Raw genomic sequence first — 15,000 nt, 5'->3', positions numbered from 1 at the left:
ACCGCTCAGTAGTTGTTGCAGTCTTGGCGATCACCCTTCCTTTTCCAGAGAGGGACAACAAGGCCCCTCTTCCAGTCAGTTGGGATGATGCCTGTGTTCCAGGCAGAGCACAGAGCTGCATGCAATGACGTGAGAACAGCATTTTCCCAAGCCTTGAGAAGTTCTGCATGGATGCCACAGATCCCAGGAGCTTTGCCCAATTTCAACCGGTTCATTGCAGCCTGTGTTTCCACAAACGAAGGTGGATCACAGCTGATTGGAGGGTCAGTAATTGGGATAGTAACACCCCTGACATCCAACTCAACAGCTGGTGGATCAGCCTGGTACAGCCGCTCAAAGTAACTGACCCAGCAGGCCTTCACTTCGGACTCCTCTCTCAAGAGCCGACCACTGACTGCTCTGACTGCAGTAGAACGAGGGATGGGCTTGGAGGAAAGCAATGCAAAAATTCCCCTGTAAGTAGGATGAGAATCACCTGACCACAGGTGATGCTCTATGCCCTCACAGATTCCTCGCATGCCTCTTTGTCGACCCTTAGCCCACGTGCAGTTTTATGTCTCAACTTCCTGAACAGCCCAGCTCTGCCATTGTGCCTGGCCCTGCGACTCTGGTCAATGGTGTCCAGTGTCTCTTGATAGACAAAATTCTTCTTCGCCCTCCGGTGAGTTCCAAGACATCCACTGACACCATCGAGGATGGTGGTCTTGAAGGCACTCCACAACTCTTCAGGATTCCCCAAACCACCCAGACTCCCCAATTCCCCACACAGCCTAGTCGCAAACTCCTCTCATCCTTGAGCTTGCCAACATCCAGCCTAGACTGGGATGGTACCATTCTCCTAGATTTGAGCTGCAGAGTTGCTACAACAAACCTGTGGTTTGTATTGAGGACCTTTTTTTGTGGACACTGTCGAGGCTTGTATAAGAGCTAATACACAGAATGTACAACAAGGGGAGCAGGAGACAAGAGGGGTGGGAGAGGAAAGGAAAAAAAACAGTGGGGAACAGAGACATTAGGAGATCTGTCGAAGGGAGAGGGATGGGGCGGGGAACACGGGGTAAACAAGATGGACACTACAGGGACTTTCAGGAAGGAAAGCAGGAAACGTGAAGGAGGTGGGTTTGGGGTGGATTTGAGGGGGGAGAAAAGATTGTGGTTTTTGATGCGGGAAGATATGAGATGGTGATAAACAGCTGTCTTGAAGACCTGGAGGGAAGAGTGGGATGGAGGAGAGTGTGGGAGTTTGTTCCAAAGATGGGGAAAAAAGAAAAGAGGAATGAAAGGGTGAAGGTGAGCAGTGATTCATGATTTTGGTAGTTTTACCAGAAGGGGGTTGCTGGCAGACCTTGAGTGCCCTGCGGAAATTGGGGGGGGGGGGGTAGATCGCAGACAGAGCAGGGGAGGGAACGAGGCCAGAGTGCAGACAGAAGAAGACAGTAAGACTACCGACCTGCCTCCGGTGAGAGAGTGAGAGACCCAAAGATTCAGCCTCATCGCGGGAGATACCAATGATCCTAAATGCCTTGGTTTCCACAGTGTGAAGCCAAGAAAGATGAGAGGTGGGAGCCCCAGCCCCGAGGGGAGAGCAGTACTCCATCAGGCTGTGAATAAAAGCTTTGTACGTGGTCAGGAGCTCAGGTGGGCCGAGGAAGGACTTTGCACAACAGAGGATGCCCAGTCGGCGACTGGCTTTGGAGGTCAGCTTGGAAATTTAGCTTTCCCAGGAAAGATCATGGTAGGCAGTGAGATCCAGAAGCTTGAATGAAAGGACTTCTTCAAAAGGATTGTTGAGAAAGTATTTGGGGGCGGGGGGGGGGGTTCCAAACAGTCCTTTACGAGAGACATAGTGAGAGTGTGAGATTTGTCACGGTTGAAAGACATGTTCCACATGTTGGACCAGCTTGTAATTTTATCCAGATCTGCAGAGAGTGAAGAGGCTACTGATTGCCAATCTGAGGGATGACAGATGGTACGGCAGAGGGTGAAGTAATCAGCAAAGAGATAAATAGTATTTTCCAGAGGGTCAGAGAGATCATTGATGAAAACCAGAAAAAGAACAGGGCCCAGAACACTGCCTTGAGGAACTCCAGCCTGGACAGGAAGAGGGGGGTGAGAGAACTCCATTAAGGGCCAGTTCTGGATCACTGAGGAAGTCTGCGAGCTGGTTCTGGATCACTGAGCAGAGCACTCTTTTTGTCCCTACAGTTCTGGATCATCCTCCAGCGACCATCAATGAGCACATGGTCAATCTCCCTTGCCTGTTGCATTGTATTACAAAAATATCGTGACAATTATAAAACAAAAGTGCAACCCTGTAAAGGGTGGCAATATAGGTGGTCATGTGATGTTGTTTTGTCTGTGTGAACCAGATGCTAAATGTTGGTTTGTGTACATGACATGTGAGTTTACAATGGAACAACTCATCGAACTACTCAAACAAGAACAAATACAAGTCGTATGTTTGCTTCGGCCTGCTTGTCCACTGCAAGCAGAATCCAGATGCTGGGTGCATCCTGCGTGAGGACATACAAGCTTGATGTATTTGATGAAGTGGATTTCACTTGCATTCTGCAAGCTGCTAAATAGATCAAGTAAGTGAAGAATGAATGTTCATTATGAGCTCTTTCTTCAACAGTTTACAGGTGAAGTAATTTTTATTGTCAACAAAAAGTCTAAATTTGTAATAAGTAAAAAAACGATTGCTTACATTCGAATGGGTTGCTCCGCAATGCTAAGAAGCGGACTTTACGATTCCAAGTCGAAGTCAAACGTTAATTGTGGATTTATAATTGATAAACCAAAGTGGAAAACAAAGAGTAATTGTCATATTCTTATGATTCCTCCGATATTTCACATCGTGAACAACAGAGACAATTTGAATTATCATCTTGTTAAGTTAGCATCTTCCCTTTTTCATGCATTGATTGAATCTAGATGACTAACCATTTCGGTAATATGCTGCAAGAGAGATAGTGATATTATGTCTCCTCAGAGTTCAATTCCCAACCTGACGATGAATGCAGTCTGGTACAGTACAGTACAGTTGCACATTTTTAATAGACTAGACACACCCCCTCCTTGTGGGAGTGGCCAGGGGGAAGATTGGTCATATTGTTGCGGAGCCGGGCGTCGGCTGTGAGCACGACCGCTAGATGGAGCAGTAGATTTGGCTCGACCGATCGCCCGGAATTTAGATCATACTTTTTCGGAAAAGTCCGAGAAGTACGGGTCCCTTATCGGACCGTGAAGGGTCAATATTTCTACCACGTGGTACAGGGTTATTCGGAAATTTTCAAAATACCTAGAGACCACGTGGCGATTTACCGAGTCTCCACACCCTCAACGGCACCCGTACGGAGCGAGCCGCTTAGCGTACTCGAACCGTGTGCGATCCGAGTGATTTGATCGCCGAGGTCCGTCAGTCCGAAATATCCCATTACAACGGCAACAGCCTGGCTAATTTCCCAACACGCAGCACGCTAAGCCAATGGAGGAAAGGACGCGAACGAGCTGAAACATTTAACGATCGGGGTATTTATTCACAATAATAATTGGGGGACAAGGGTAGCACGCAAGGGCAGAGTTAAACCGATGAAAGAAATGCACGTATGTACAAGCAAAAAGCACTTTTACCATTCACTACTTATCTGACTGGCGCCACGAACACACACACGCACACACCCAAAATAATCGGACCAAATGGTCTTTATTGAGGCCTGTCTCGGACCTGTCTGCCTCGTGTGGTCTTCAAGGACCAGGTCCTTGGGGCAGGACTGGACCCCCAGCACGATCCGGACGATCCAGACGCCCTCACGACCGGGCTCGGGTGAACAAAGTTGGCAGGGCGAAAGCTGGCAGGAGAAGACCCTTTCTGGCACTGACCACTCCGTGCGCAGATGCTTCCAGAAGTCAATCGCCCTGCGTGCAGATGTTCACTTCTTGCCAGAACTCTCAGAAACCCGTGCGCGCACTTCTTGCCAGAACTACAACCCGTGCGCGCACTTCTTGCTAGAACAAGATCAACGAACGCGCAGACCGCACGTATAATTTTACCCCCCTCTTCAGAGGGGGGGGGGGTCGCCTCCTCTCGACCCTCCCTCTCTCACTGGCTGGTTTTGGCGCGCAAAATCGCTCTTTGCCTCTCTCACTGGCCAAAACGGGCGGCAAGCTCCTCGATTGGCCCTGGGGGCGTGGTGACATCACGCGGAGCCTTTTCCTCCTGTCGCGGGATCCGATTGGCTGGGCGATGGTCACCTCACTCATTGCACGCTGATTGGTCAAGGGCCGCCATGCGGCTCCTCCTTGAACTCCACCCACCATGACGTCGGCCAGAGTGAGGTAAAGGAAGCGAAGTGAAGGTGAGGGTGATGCGGTGTGGTCGGCGTTGATGTTGGTGTGTAAAAATAAAAGAAAAACCCTATCACAATAACTCCACAGCACATGAACATTTAATTACCCATTAGACCAGGGACGGGACCCTAACTGGCAACACGTACTTACCGATATAACTGATCTATAGGACCTGTATGTTGTGTGCACATGGCTTCCAGATTCGCAACAATATGTATGTACATATCTACATCATTGAGTTATATTTGTTTCCAAACTCCTTTTCACCTTAATTATACATTTTCATACTCACTAAGCCGATGATGTTTTAGACTCTCCCCATGTTATTATCCTTTATTTATTATAATTTCCATTATTAGTCCACTACCAGTTTCACTGGAGGGACTGTGGGTTTGCTCTCTGTCTGTCCATCCGTCCATCCCACCTGTGGTTTTTCAGACTTTTTTCCCCTCCATACCCTTCAACATATCCAACTGAAACTTGGTGCATGGCTTAATTGTAAGTTACAGAACGAATTCGAGTTTCAGGGCACTTCATCAATTTTTCAGTTATGTTATGCCCTTTTGAAAATATGCAAAGGATTGCAAGGCAACATGTATAGCAAAGCAATTCCCACTCTTGTTGTTATTATTATTATTATTATTATTATTATTATTATTATTATTATTATTATTATTATTATCCCGTACCACATACAGCGGAAGACTGGGTTTTGCAATCACGTGTGTGTGTGTGTGTGTGTGTGTGTCAGTCCAGGCCGTCACGTTTTTACCATTCGTATCCTGGAATGGTCTACGTGTCTCGATTATTGAAAAAGAATGCTCCAGGAAGTTTAACCAACATTTGCAAATGGTTAAATCACTTAAAAAAATTTAAACACTCTAAGTGTGTCAGTAAAAACCATGCCTTTTCCAGATACATGCACATATCCCACCAGATAGGGCAATTTGCAGCATAGATGACGCCAGATAGGCAACTTGCAAGTCTCCCCGCTTGCAGCATAGATGATGCAACACATGGACAGAGCATAAATATTCACGAGGCAAAACATGAATATGCATGAGGCAAAACATGGGTGGACCATGAATATTTGTTTTACCTGGATATCAAACCTGGATACATCACAGTTAGAGCTTTTGTCATCAAATTTTCAACAGAGCTTTATTATGAGATATCGAGAAGACAAATGAATGATTTTGGTAAAATAATTTTCACTATTATTATTATTATTATTATTATTATTATTATTATTATTATTATTACTAGCAGATACCCGTCTATAGGGGACAGGATGGATCACAATACTCGGTTATGGTAGTTTCTTTGGATGTTTTGCACCGGATTCAACAGCTCAGTTCATATTGGTGGCGTGTCTGGGTTCCCATGGTAGCGTTTGAGACCGGTCGCTATAGATTGTTGGCCTTGACACATCATGCCGGATGAGTAACACGAACGATTTGACATATTCATCGTTTCTACATTACCTCCATCAACAGATTAACAACATGGCAGGATAAAAGTCGTAAATGTTGAGTTGAACAAATGTCCTGAACTCATGGACTTAGTTAAGTAAAGCACGTCATCTGGGACCCGGCCGTCGGTTTGCCGCCAAACGCTGCTGATTGTGACGTCATCGATTCCCTCTTTGAAAATTCTATCTATATTCGATTTTTTGAATCCGCTATCACCTGCGTAAATACATGGAACACATAATGTGAATATTTCGGAACGATCAACAGAATATGTTCGGAGAAAAGTGTGTTAGAAGTTCCAGGCTTACATCCATTAAATTATATTTATATTTTTGTTATTCTTTGACCCTTTTTTTGGCATTTTTTGATGTATTATTTACAATATAAAAAAAATTCTCAGCAACCACTTGTCCAATTGTCTTTTCTTTCAGGGTCGGAGCCCATGGAGAGCATTTTAATGATAATTATGACATCATAGGTCATGTAAGCCATCTTGGATTAAATCAAAAATGAAAAATTATATCTCTGAAACCACTAATCAGAAAAATTTGAAACTTGACCCATCTCATTCTACTCCAAATGAGGAATAAAAGATTGTAAGGATGACGTCGGTGAAGTGGTAGACCAGCCATAAATGTTTTTTTTTAATCAAATTCCTTGTTTACCATTGAGATTCAGTGTGTATGCCCAGGCCGTAACATTTTTACCAATTGAGCTTTTGTCATCAAATTTTCAACAAACCTTTGTTATGAGATTGTGGAGAACACAAATTAATATAATGTACAATTTTTTTTTAACTGTTGTTTTCGTCATGTTTAGTTTGAGTACAATGCAGACGCGGACAGGCTTTGCATTTTCAGATGCTTTCTAGTTATTGTTAACGTTAGTATTAGCCTGTCCCCCGTGCAGTGGAAGATGGGGGTTTTGCAATCACGTGTGTGTGTGTCTGTCTATCTGTCTGTCTGTCCGGGCCATAACTTGTTCACCATTTGAACCTTTGTCATCAAAATTTCAACAAGCTTGATTATGAGAACATGGAGAAGCCAAATTAATAATTTGGTCAAAAGCTCAAAGGTCAGCATTTCATAAAATCGTCAATTTTCATCCAATTGACCTGAAATTTCAATAAACATTTGAGCTTTTGTTGTCACATTTTCAACAAAGCTTTATAATGAGAATATGGAGAAGACAAGTAAATAATTTGGTCAAAAGGTCAAAGGTACCGTTTAGCATATGGAAGAACAAGAAGGCAGATTACAAAGCGGACAAACTTTGCATTTTCAGATGTTTTCTCGTTATTAATATTATTATTTTGTTATGTTAATATTATTATGCCATTATCATTGGACAGAATTTATTAATTTCTGGTTGTAATAATTTATGTTTCTGGTCGGTGTGTGGAACAGCGACTCAGCTGATGCACCGCCATGTGTAACTATACATGCATACGTCCAATTTTCTCCAAACCTCTCTCAGACGAGTCTTAAACAATGCTAGCAACCATTAGAAATGGGTTATGGATCGAAAACGGTCACAATTGGGCCATAAGGTTGTCTGGAGGGGCAATATCACATGCCACACTTGAAACCATGCCCGGGAGAAATCACATATAAGGCCCCGAGATACAAGTTCTACACAATCCATATACAGTCCACGAATAATCTGATGGTGAGAAAGATTGGATAAGCAATAGAATACATCATTCATCAGTAAGGCCTGGTGTTGGCTTCACAGTTAAGCTGATTGGCTTAAGATCCTTGGGTCTTGCATTCAAGCTCCTGTCAGGTCATTGAATTAACACCAGGTAGGATTGACTCAGCCTGTCATATTATATATATATATATATATATATATATATATATATATATATATATATATATGCATTCATTCATTCATTTATAAGCACCTTTATTAGCTAAAGGTCATTGGGGCCTCGCTCGCGGCCTACCCAGAGGCCGAGCTAGTTGAGGCAGCTGATGTAATATGCATAGAATGCCTCAAGGATGTTGGGTTTCCTCCAAATTTCTTTCAGTTTAGTGTTAAACAACAATAGCGAATGTTAAAAAAGGTAATCTCATGTTGGACGAAATTGACTAAATAGTTTGTGTGCCCCACAAAACTCAGGGATATAACCAGGATCTTAAAATTAGTTAAAAACTGGGTTTGGGGGAGGGAGGATTGGGGGATGGGTGAACGAAGGTGATTTTAGGGTGAAGAATGAGCAAACACTGACCACACATTATCTTTTGATGAGACTCTCTCATAGACATTACAATCACGATAAAAGTACCCAATCACCCATCCATACTCAAGCGACCACCAAGTCTTGATACCTATCCCTCGATCTCCAATATATCATATCATATCCAACAACATATCTCCATATCCCTCGATCTCCAACACTTCCCGGTACCTATCTCATTCCAATTTATAGTAATCTACCATTTATGCTGCCACTACCTTTCCAGGGAGGCCATTTCAGAACCACTAAGTTGTCCACTGGCAACTTTGTGGATCTTTGGAGATGTCTGTGTCCATTAAACCAACCAACACCAATAAACTCATCATTTTTAATTTGGCCGAGGGAAGGGAGGTCGAGGCCACTTATTCCTGAGACATGAAACACCCTGCAACACATGCCTGCAGAAAACAGACTTTTTGGAACAGCAACCACATTTTCGATCCAATCATCATGTACAGTAACTTAAAAAATAAAAAAAATTCTCCTTGGGTAGGCGCTCCTATGTTGAAAGTTTTGCGTCAGTCTCTCAAGTGGTTGTGGAGAAAATGAATTGAAAAGCAAATAAAGGTGAAAAAGTGAGGACAGAAGTAAAACAAATGAGGGCCTCGGCTGACGTTCCATAACATGGTCAAGGATGATTGTGGATACCTATTATTAGTTAATGTCATCCTATTTTCCCGAAACATTGTGTTGCTCTTTCACTCACAGCCCATACGTGGGAGACGTCATCATCCAGGAATTCTGTCATCAAGTAGCTTAAATGAGTACAGAATGTATTATGGAACAATGGTGACAATAAGGGCTTGTTACCTGGACGTAAGAAACCGAACATTGCAAAACGCAAGGAGTTGGATATGATTGGGTGGTGTGTACTACCTTCTTACCCAGAACTCTTGGAAATAATCAGCAAATCAATGCCTGGTGCTCAAATTGGAGTCGATTATAAGCCACCATCTCCACCTTTCTTACTAAATTAAAAAACGAAATTCAAATTGGTGATAACTCGGGGGTGGTATATTTCACTGCCAACAAGGATTGTGGTAAGAGAAATATTGGGGAAACTGGGCGAAATTTTATTTTAAGATGGGAAGAAGACAAAAGGAAAATGCGGTTGCTGAGAACAGGACAGTCTGCTATTGCACGCAATTACGTACAATCCAGCCACAAATTTGATCGGGGGTGGCAACCTCTGAGCTATGGCTAGGTGGGATGGGTGAACACTTTAGCACGAGCCAGGCCATAACAGGTGGGGTTCAGCGCCCTTTTTCTGGCACCAAAAGCTCTAGGGTTTTAGGAGCTCTCATGTATTCTCATTGTTTTTAGGTACTATTTTACAACACATCAGGTAATAATAATTGCTCCGAAATTTGACCATTTACAGTAATAAATAAAAATGATGTAAGATTACACTGGGAAATGTGACCATCTTTGGAAAGATGGACTGGATCACCACCCTGGTTCTCATACCCTGTGCTGACCTTCCCCTATGCTGTTCCACATTAAACGTTGTTGGTTATCATTGTGCTGTTTCTTCACGTCATCGTTACTCGTCGATTATTGTTTCCTTTTTCGACATATGACTGAAATTAGTTTGAACAGCATGGCTACAGCTGGAACAGTCGCCAGACATGATAACTTGGAATAAAAATATATTATTCTGACAAAATGAAATAGTTGTTGTGGAAATGAAATGACATCTTACGTATTAATGCCATGTAAATTAAAAGTAGACAATGCAATGTTGTCATCTAACAAAGGCATCAGCATGAATCGGATCGGCGTCAGCATTCAGATCAGCAACTGGATTGGCTTCAATTGTGGCTTAAACTTTCACTGCTGGCCATAGCTACCATGATCGGCATTGTATTTACAAACAGCTGATTTGTTCAACTTCGGAAGCTCTGCTGCAGGTTTTTGAGTGAAGCAGTCATTGTCAATGTTTATCTTGAACGTCAGCAGAAATGCAACCGTGCTCTCCAGGTGACTTCCATCCCCAGAGTCAATATTGTGGACCAGAGAAATGCAGCACCCACTGTCGGCAATGCTTGCAGGGAGAAAGAGTTACGCACGAATCAGAAAAGTGGAGTACATTTGTGAGGAAGAATCGATTCCTCTTACCTTGTGAAGCTTTGCCCAGAAGGTGTCAACACTCATGTCCTGAGGGAGATCAGCTGTGTCTGCCATCTGGAAGTCAACAGCCTCAGTCTTCAGGACATCAAGCTTTTCATCAAGCCTCAGCAGAGACAAGTGATTCGCCAGGCAGACGGCAATATTGGAAAACCATTGTATGTGGTGCGCTCTTCAGGATTGAAGATTCTCAGATCAGTCAACAATGATGATCTTCACGAATTTAGCATAGAATTGATGGACGCGGCTGATGAATTTGGTCACGTGGGGTACCGTACCATCTTCCATTGTGGTGTTGAGCAGCCTACGTGCATCTTCATCCATCTTAAGATTGTCGTCATTCACCTGATTCCTGATGTCAAAAAACTTGGTCTTCATTATGTCAGCTAATTTGATCTTCTCCACCAGAACGAAGTACCGTAGCAAGAGTTTGGTGAGGTTCTTCATTTATGGATGGAGGTGGATTGTATTGTGCTCTCCAAATCTAAACTTGTTTCGCTTTGCTTTTTTGTTGGATGCTGACGAATTTGTGACATAGTTGTCACTTTTGAAGTGCTTTCACACATCATTCACACCACCATGTTGAACAGAAAAGGAAACCAGGCAAATCGGGAACTCTGCTCTCTCTCGCTGTCCATTCCAGACAATCGACTTCCAGAAAATATCATGTTACACACCTTTGACTTCAGCAACAAAGTTTTGCATCTTCCAACTGGAATTGAAGGATCAATACTGCTTCACTTTATTTTTCTCAGGTGTTCTATGAGACTCAGACTGAGGCTGTGAGTCAGCCTTGGAAGAATCTGTATTTGTACTGCAAGATGAGCGTGGAGAGCAAATCTATGTCATAGTCATGGGAAGAATGTCATTGTCAACCTGACAGACTCACTGTCAATGTGATTATATACATAGGATATAATATTAAAAAAAGACTAACTGGGAAGATGCATAGCGATGTGGAAGAAATTGAGATAATCAGATTTTTAAAAATTGATACAAACAAAGGAATATGCTATACTGGGCACTCTGGAAAAATGTCTAAATTACCTTCAAAGCACTGGCTGCAGTGTCCATCACATCCATCAAAATAGTCTCCGAGTTATCGTGGAATGACAACTTTTACAGAAAGCTGCGAATGAAAAGCATAACTTTGGCTGCAATGCTGATCATGACAGATTGAACATAGAAATGTGTGCAACATGTAATGGGACACATATCAGGCATGTTACTGTCGTCCAAAGCACAGTAATTTTAAATAATGGACAAGATGCACTTGTTTCACCTGAACAAGCAGGGACAAATTGCATGTTTTGATGTAGCAGATATCTCTCTCTCTCTCTCTCTCTCTCTCTCTCTCTCTCTCTCTCTCTCTCTCTCTCTCTCTCTCTCTCTCTCTCTCTCTCTCTCTCTCTCTCTCTCTCTCTCTCTCTCTCTCTCTCTCTCTCTCTCTCTCTCTCTCTCTCTCTCTCTCTCTCTCTCTCTCTCTCTCTCTCTCTCTCTCTCTCTCTCTCTCTCTCTCTCTCTCTCTCTCTCTCTCTCTCTCTCTCTCTCTCTCTCTCTCTCTCTCTCTCTCTCTCACACACTTATGTGATTATACAAATTACATATATATATATATATATATATATATATATATATATATATATATTACTAAAACTCCCATCTTGGATGTATTGTTACGAATTTCCGCCCGCCCGGCGTGCGATCAGCCACGTAACTCAAATCCCGACGCGTCGCCCACCGGAACGGACAATTCAGTCGTGACCCTCTTGGAACTACCGCCAAAGAGCTAGCCACGGGTGGGGGTTTAACCTCACCACAACCCAGTCCGCATTCTACCCGCGCGAAATAGGGTGAATCGCCGAATGTCGATATACCTAAGTACCTGCGCGGGTAGCGTCCCGAGGAGTTGTACCACGCCTCAGGTGGACCCCGGACATGAACCGCTAAAGCGGCTCGTTCCGTGCTGCAGGGATAACCGAGTGGAGTTATCGTCGACCTCGACGGTTCAGATTATTTATTGGGTGTCTACACCCACTACCAATCCCTTACGTGATGCAAGATGGAAATGTCAACCAGAGGAAAGGACACAACGAAATGGGAAACAGTTTGACAAGCACTTTTATTTCACACACACAAGGCAAGCACGTATTCACAGCCATACAGTAAGAACACAACGCAGAGTTAAAACCGAATAAAGTAATGTACAAGCACTTATACGGGTTTACTTAATAGACTGGCGCCACACACACATTTACACCAAAAGCAAAGAAAATACAAGCCACCCTCACAGGCAAGGAGGCGACAGGTCCGCGGACCAAATGAACGTGGGACTTGGGTGATCGGCCAGGTCCACGAGACCGAAGCGGTCTTACCCGCACCCTTGTGGCGCGATGGCGGGCCTGACTCCGTGCCCCTGGTATGGTCGGTGAGCTCCTTTGGCGTGCGTTGCGCAGGCACGTGTTGGTCGGCACCACGGTTGGGTTGGGGAACGAACGGGGTTACCGGCGCTATCTCATCGCGGATGGGGGGGGGGGGAATTGTTGATGTTCGGAGTCGGGAGAGGGGAATCGTGGGACCGACCCAACTCTGGCGAACTCTTGCCCTTGAGCCCTCTTCTGCGTCCCTGCTTCACGCCGCGACTCGTCCCTTGACCTCAACTCCGAGCTCCGTCCCCTTCGCCGTCCGATCCCTGCAACGACAACTTCAACGATGACCTTCCTCTTGACTCGACCAGCACAGCACAGCACAGCACAGCACAGCACAGCACAGCACAACACAACACACGCCCCAACTCGACACACGCGAGTCGCCTTGTGCTCGCGTCTTTATAGACCGGAGGAGGAGCGTGTATGCTAATTCGCGGATCAAAACGCGCTTGGAGGCGGGGCCACGCCACCCGACGTTCAGCCATTGGTTGGGCAAAAAGGGGCGTGAGCCTTTCTTGATCCGAATTCCTTCCGCAAAGGACTCCACATGCATCGCGCTTGGGGGCGGGGCCACACCACCCGACGTTTAGCCATTGGTCAGGCAAAAAGGGGTATGAGCCTCTCCTGATCCGAATTTCCTCTCCCGTAAAGGCATCCATTTGTACTCGCGGCTCGGCAACAATTACCGAACGGGCCCTGGACAACACGACGTTCAGTGTTGACTGGTGGTGTGGTTGATGGTTGTGGAAGGAGAAAGGCGAAGGTGGTGAGGGGTTTGCGCTGTGGTGGTTTGGTTGTTGGCGGGCGTCGTTCGAGAATGGCGGTGAAGTGATGTTTGCGGGATGGAGTTGTGGAGGTAAAGAGGCGAAGGTGGTGGTGTTTGAGTTGTTGGCGGCTTAATGGTCCAAAATAACGATAGAGAAAGAAAAATGGCTAACTCAAAGCGTCGCAGCCCGGAGGAATCACAAATATTCCCTCTAAACAACGGGTGTGGACTAACTACACATGAACTTATCGATATATCTCACCTGAGAACCTTTCTGGTGTATTGCAAATTTCCACAGCCGTAACAGTATGTATGTATGTTATTTCCCGAAATACAGCCAAAACGGTACACGATAGCGCAAAAATTTTAGGGCCACCTTACTCACCATCCGCCTACGGTGTGCAGTATCAAGTTTTGTTCAAATCGGGCAACGAAAAAATTATTTAAAAAATCAATTCCCGATTCAATCAAGTTCTCTTTGGGAGAATTTGATCAATGCAAACAACCTCAGTGGTATAGTTTGCTGGAGCTATCTTTTTTTTTCTCCCTTGAAATGATTTTTTTCATCAACTGCTGTCACAACGCTGTGCGATTTGTGAGTGTCTTTATAGCTATGGAGAAACTCTGGGTCGGGTTTGAAACGGCAAAGGGCTTACCTTGGGTAGCCTGTCATGGTTGCTTTATGCAGCTTTCTTTAGCTGGAAGAGCATGGGAGTTGTTTATATATATATATATATATATATATATATATATTTTTTTATATATATATATATATATTTATATATATTTTTTAAAATATATATATATATATATATTTTTAATATATATATATATATATATATATTTATTTGCATACATACACACATATCGTATAAAAGCCCATCAAAAATGATGGGTTGGAATTATTTTATTCGAAATATTCAGATACTGGAAGATATGATGTTTTGTAGCAAGAAACAGTGTTATTTGAAAACACTATGTGTGTAAATGTAACCCAATTTTCTTTATCTTCAAGGACCTTTCATTCTGAGGGTACAGCCTCGTGAGCATGCCAAATACTGAATCCCCAGCCTGAATCCCTTCAGGTGTGCTTTTATCTGCTTTATTCTTGTTTTACTCTGTGCACGTTACACGTCACGTACAGGGAATTTCATCTCCATGCACCTTGTATTTATTTATTATTTCTCTTCTGTACTTCTGTATTTTTTCAACTCTTCTGTACATTGGATCTATTGAAGCCCAATTGCAAGTCACTGTCTACATTTCCAAAATAAGAGATATAATTACTCTTTTGTGAAAAATGTTTTTAATCTTGAAAAATAGAGCGCAGTGAGCACACAGTCGTGTTAAAAGATTGACCTTTAAAACCCTTCTTAAATCATCCTTTTGAAAGGGGACAGACATCACACAAATAAACACACAAATAAACACACAAATAAACACACAAACACACAAACAAACACACATTGTGTTTAATATATATATATATGTATATATATATATATATATATATATATATACATATATATATACATCATCTTATACTAATAAAAGGCAGTGTGCGTGCGTGCGTGCGTGCGTGCGTGCGTGCGTGCGTGCGTGCGTCTCCTCCAT

The 15,000-nt window shown here is 43.6% G+C and overlaps 1 protein-coding gene across 4 annotated transcripts in view; it reads left to right on the top strand.

The window, feature by feature from the left end:
• Positions 1–15,000, top strand: part of LOC147013045 (protein ELFN1-like) — a 258,139-nt gene that overhangs the window by 84,532 nt on the left and 158,607 nt on the right. The gene's annotated exons all lie outside the window — the stretch shown is intronic.

The sequence above is a fragment of the Eptatretus burgeri genome, chromosome 14, assembly GCF_056783735.1.
Source record: "Eptatretus burgeri isolate ZD-2024b chromosome 14, Ebu_testis_v1, whole genome shotgun sequence".
Lineage (NCBI taxonomy): Eukaryota > Metazoa > Chordata > Myxini > Myxiniformes > Myxinidae > Eptatretus > Eptatretus burgeri.
Note: the sequence above shows the minus strand (reverse complement) of the source record. Positions and strands in the feature narration are given on the sequence as shown.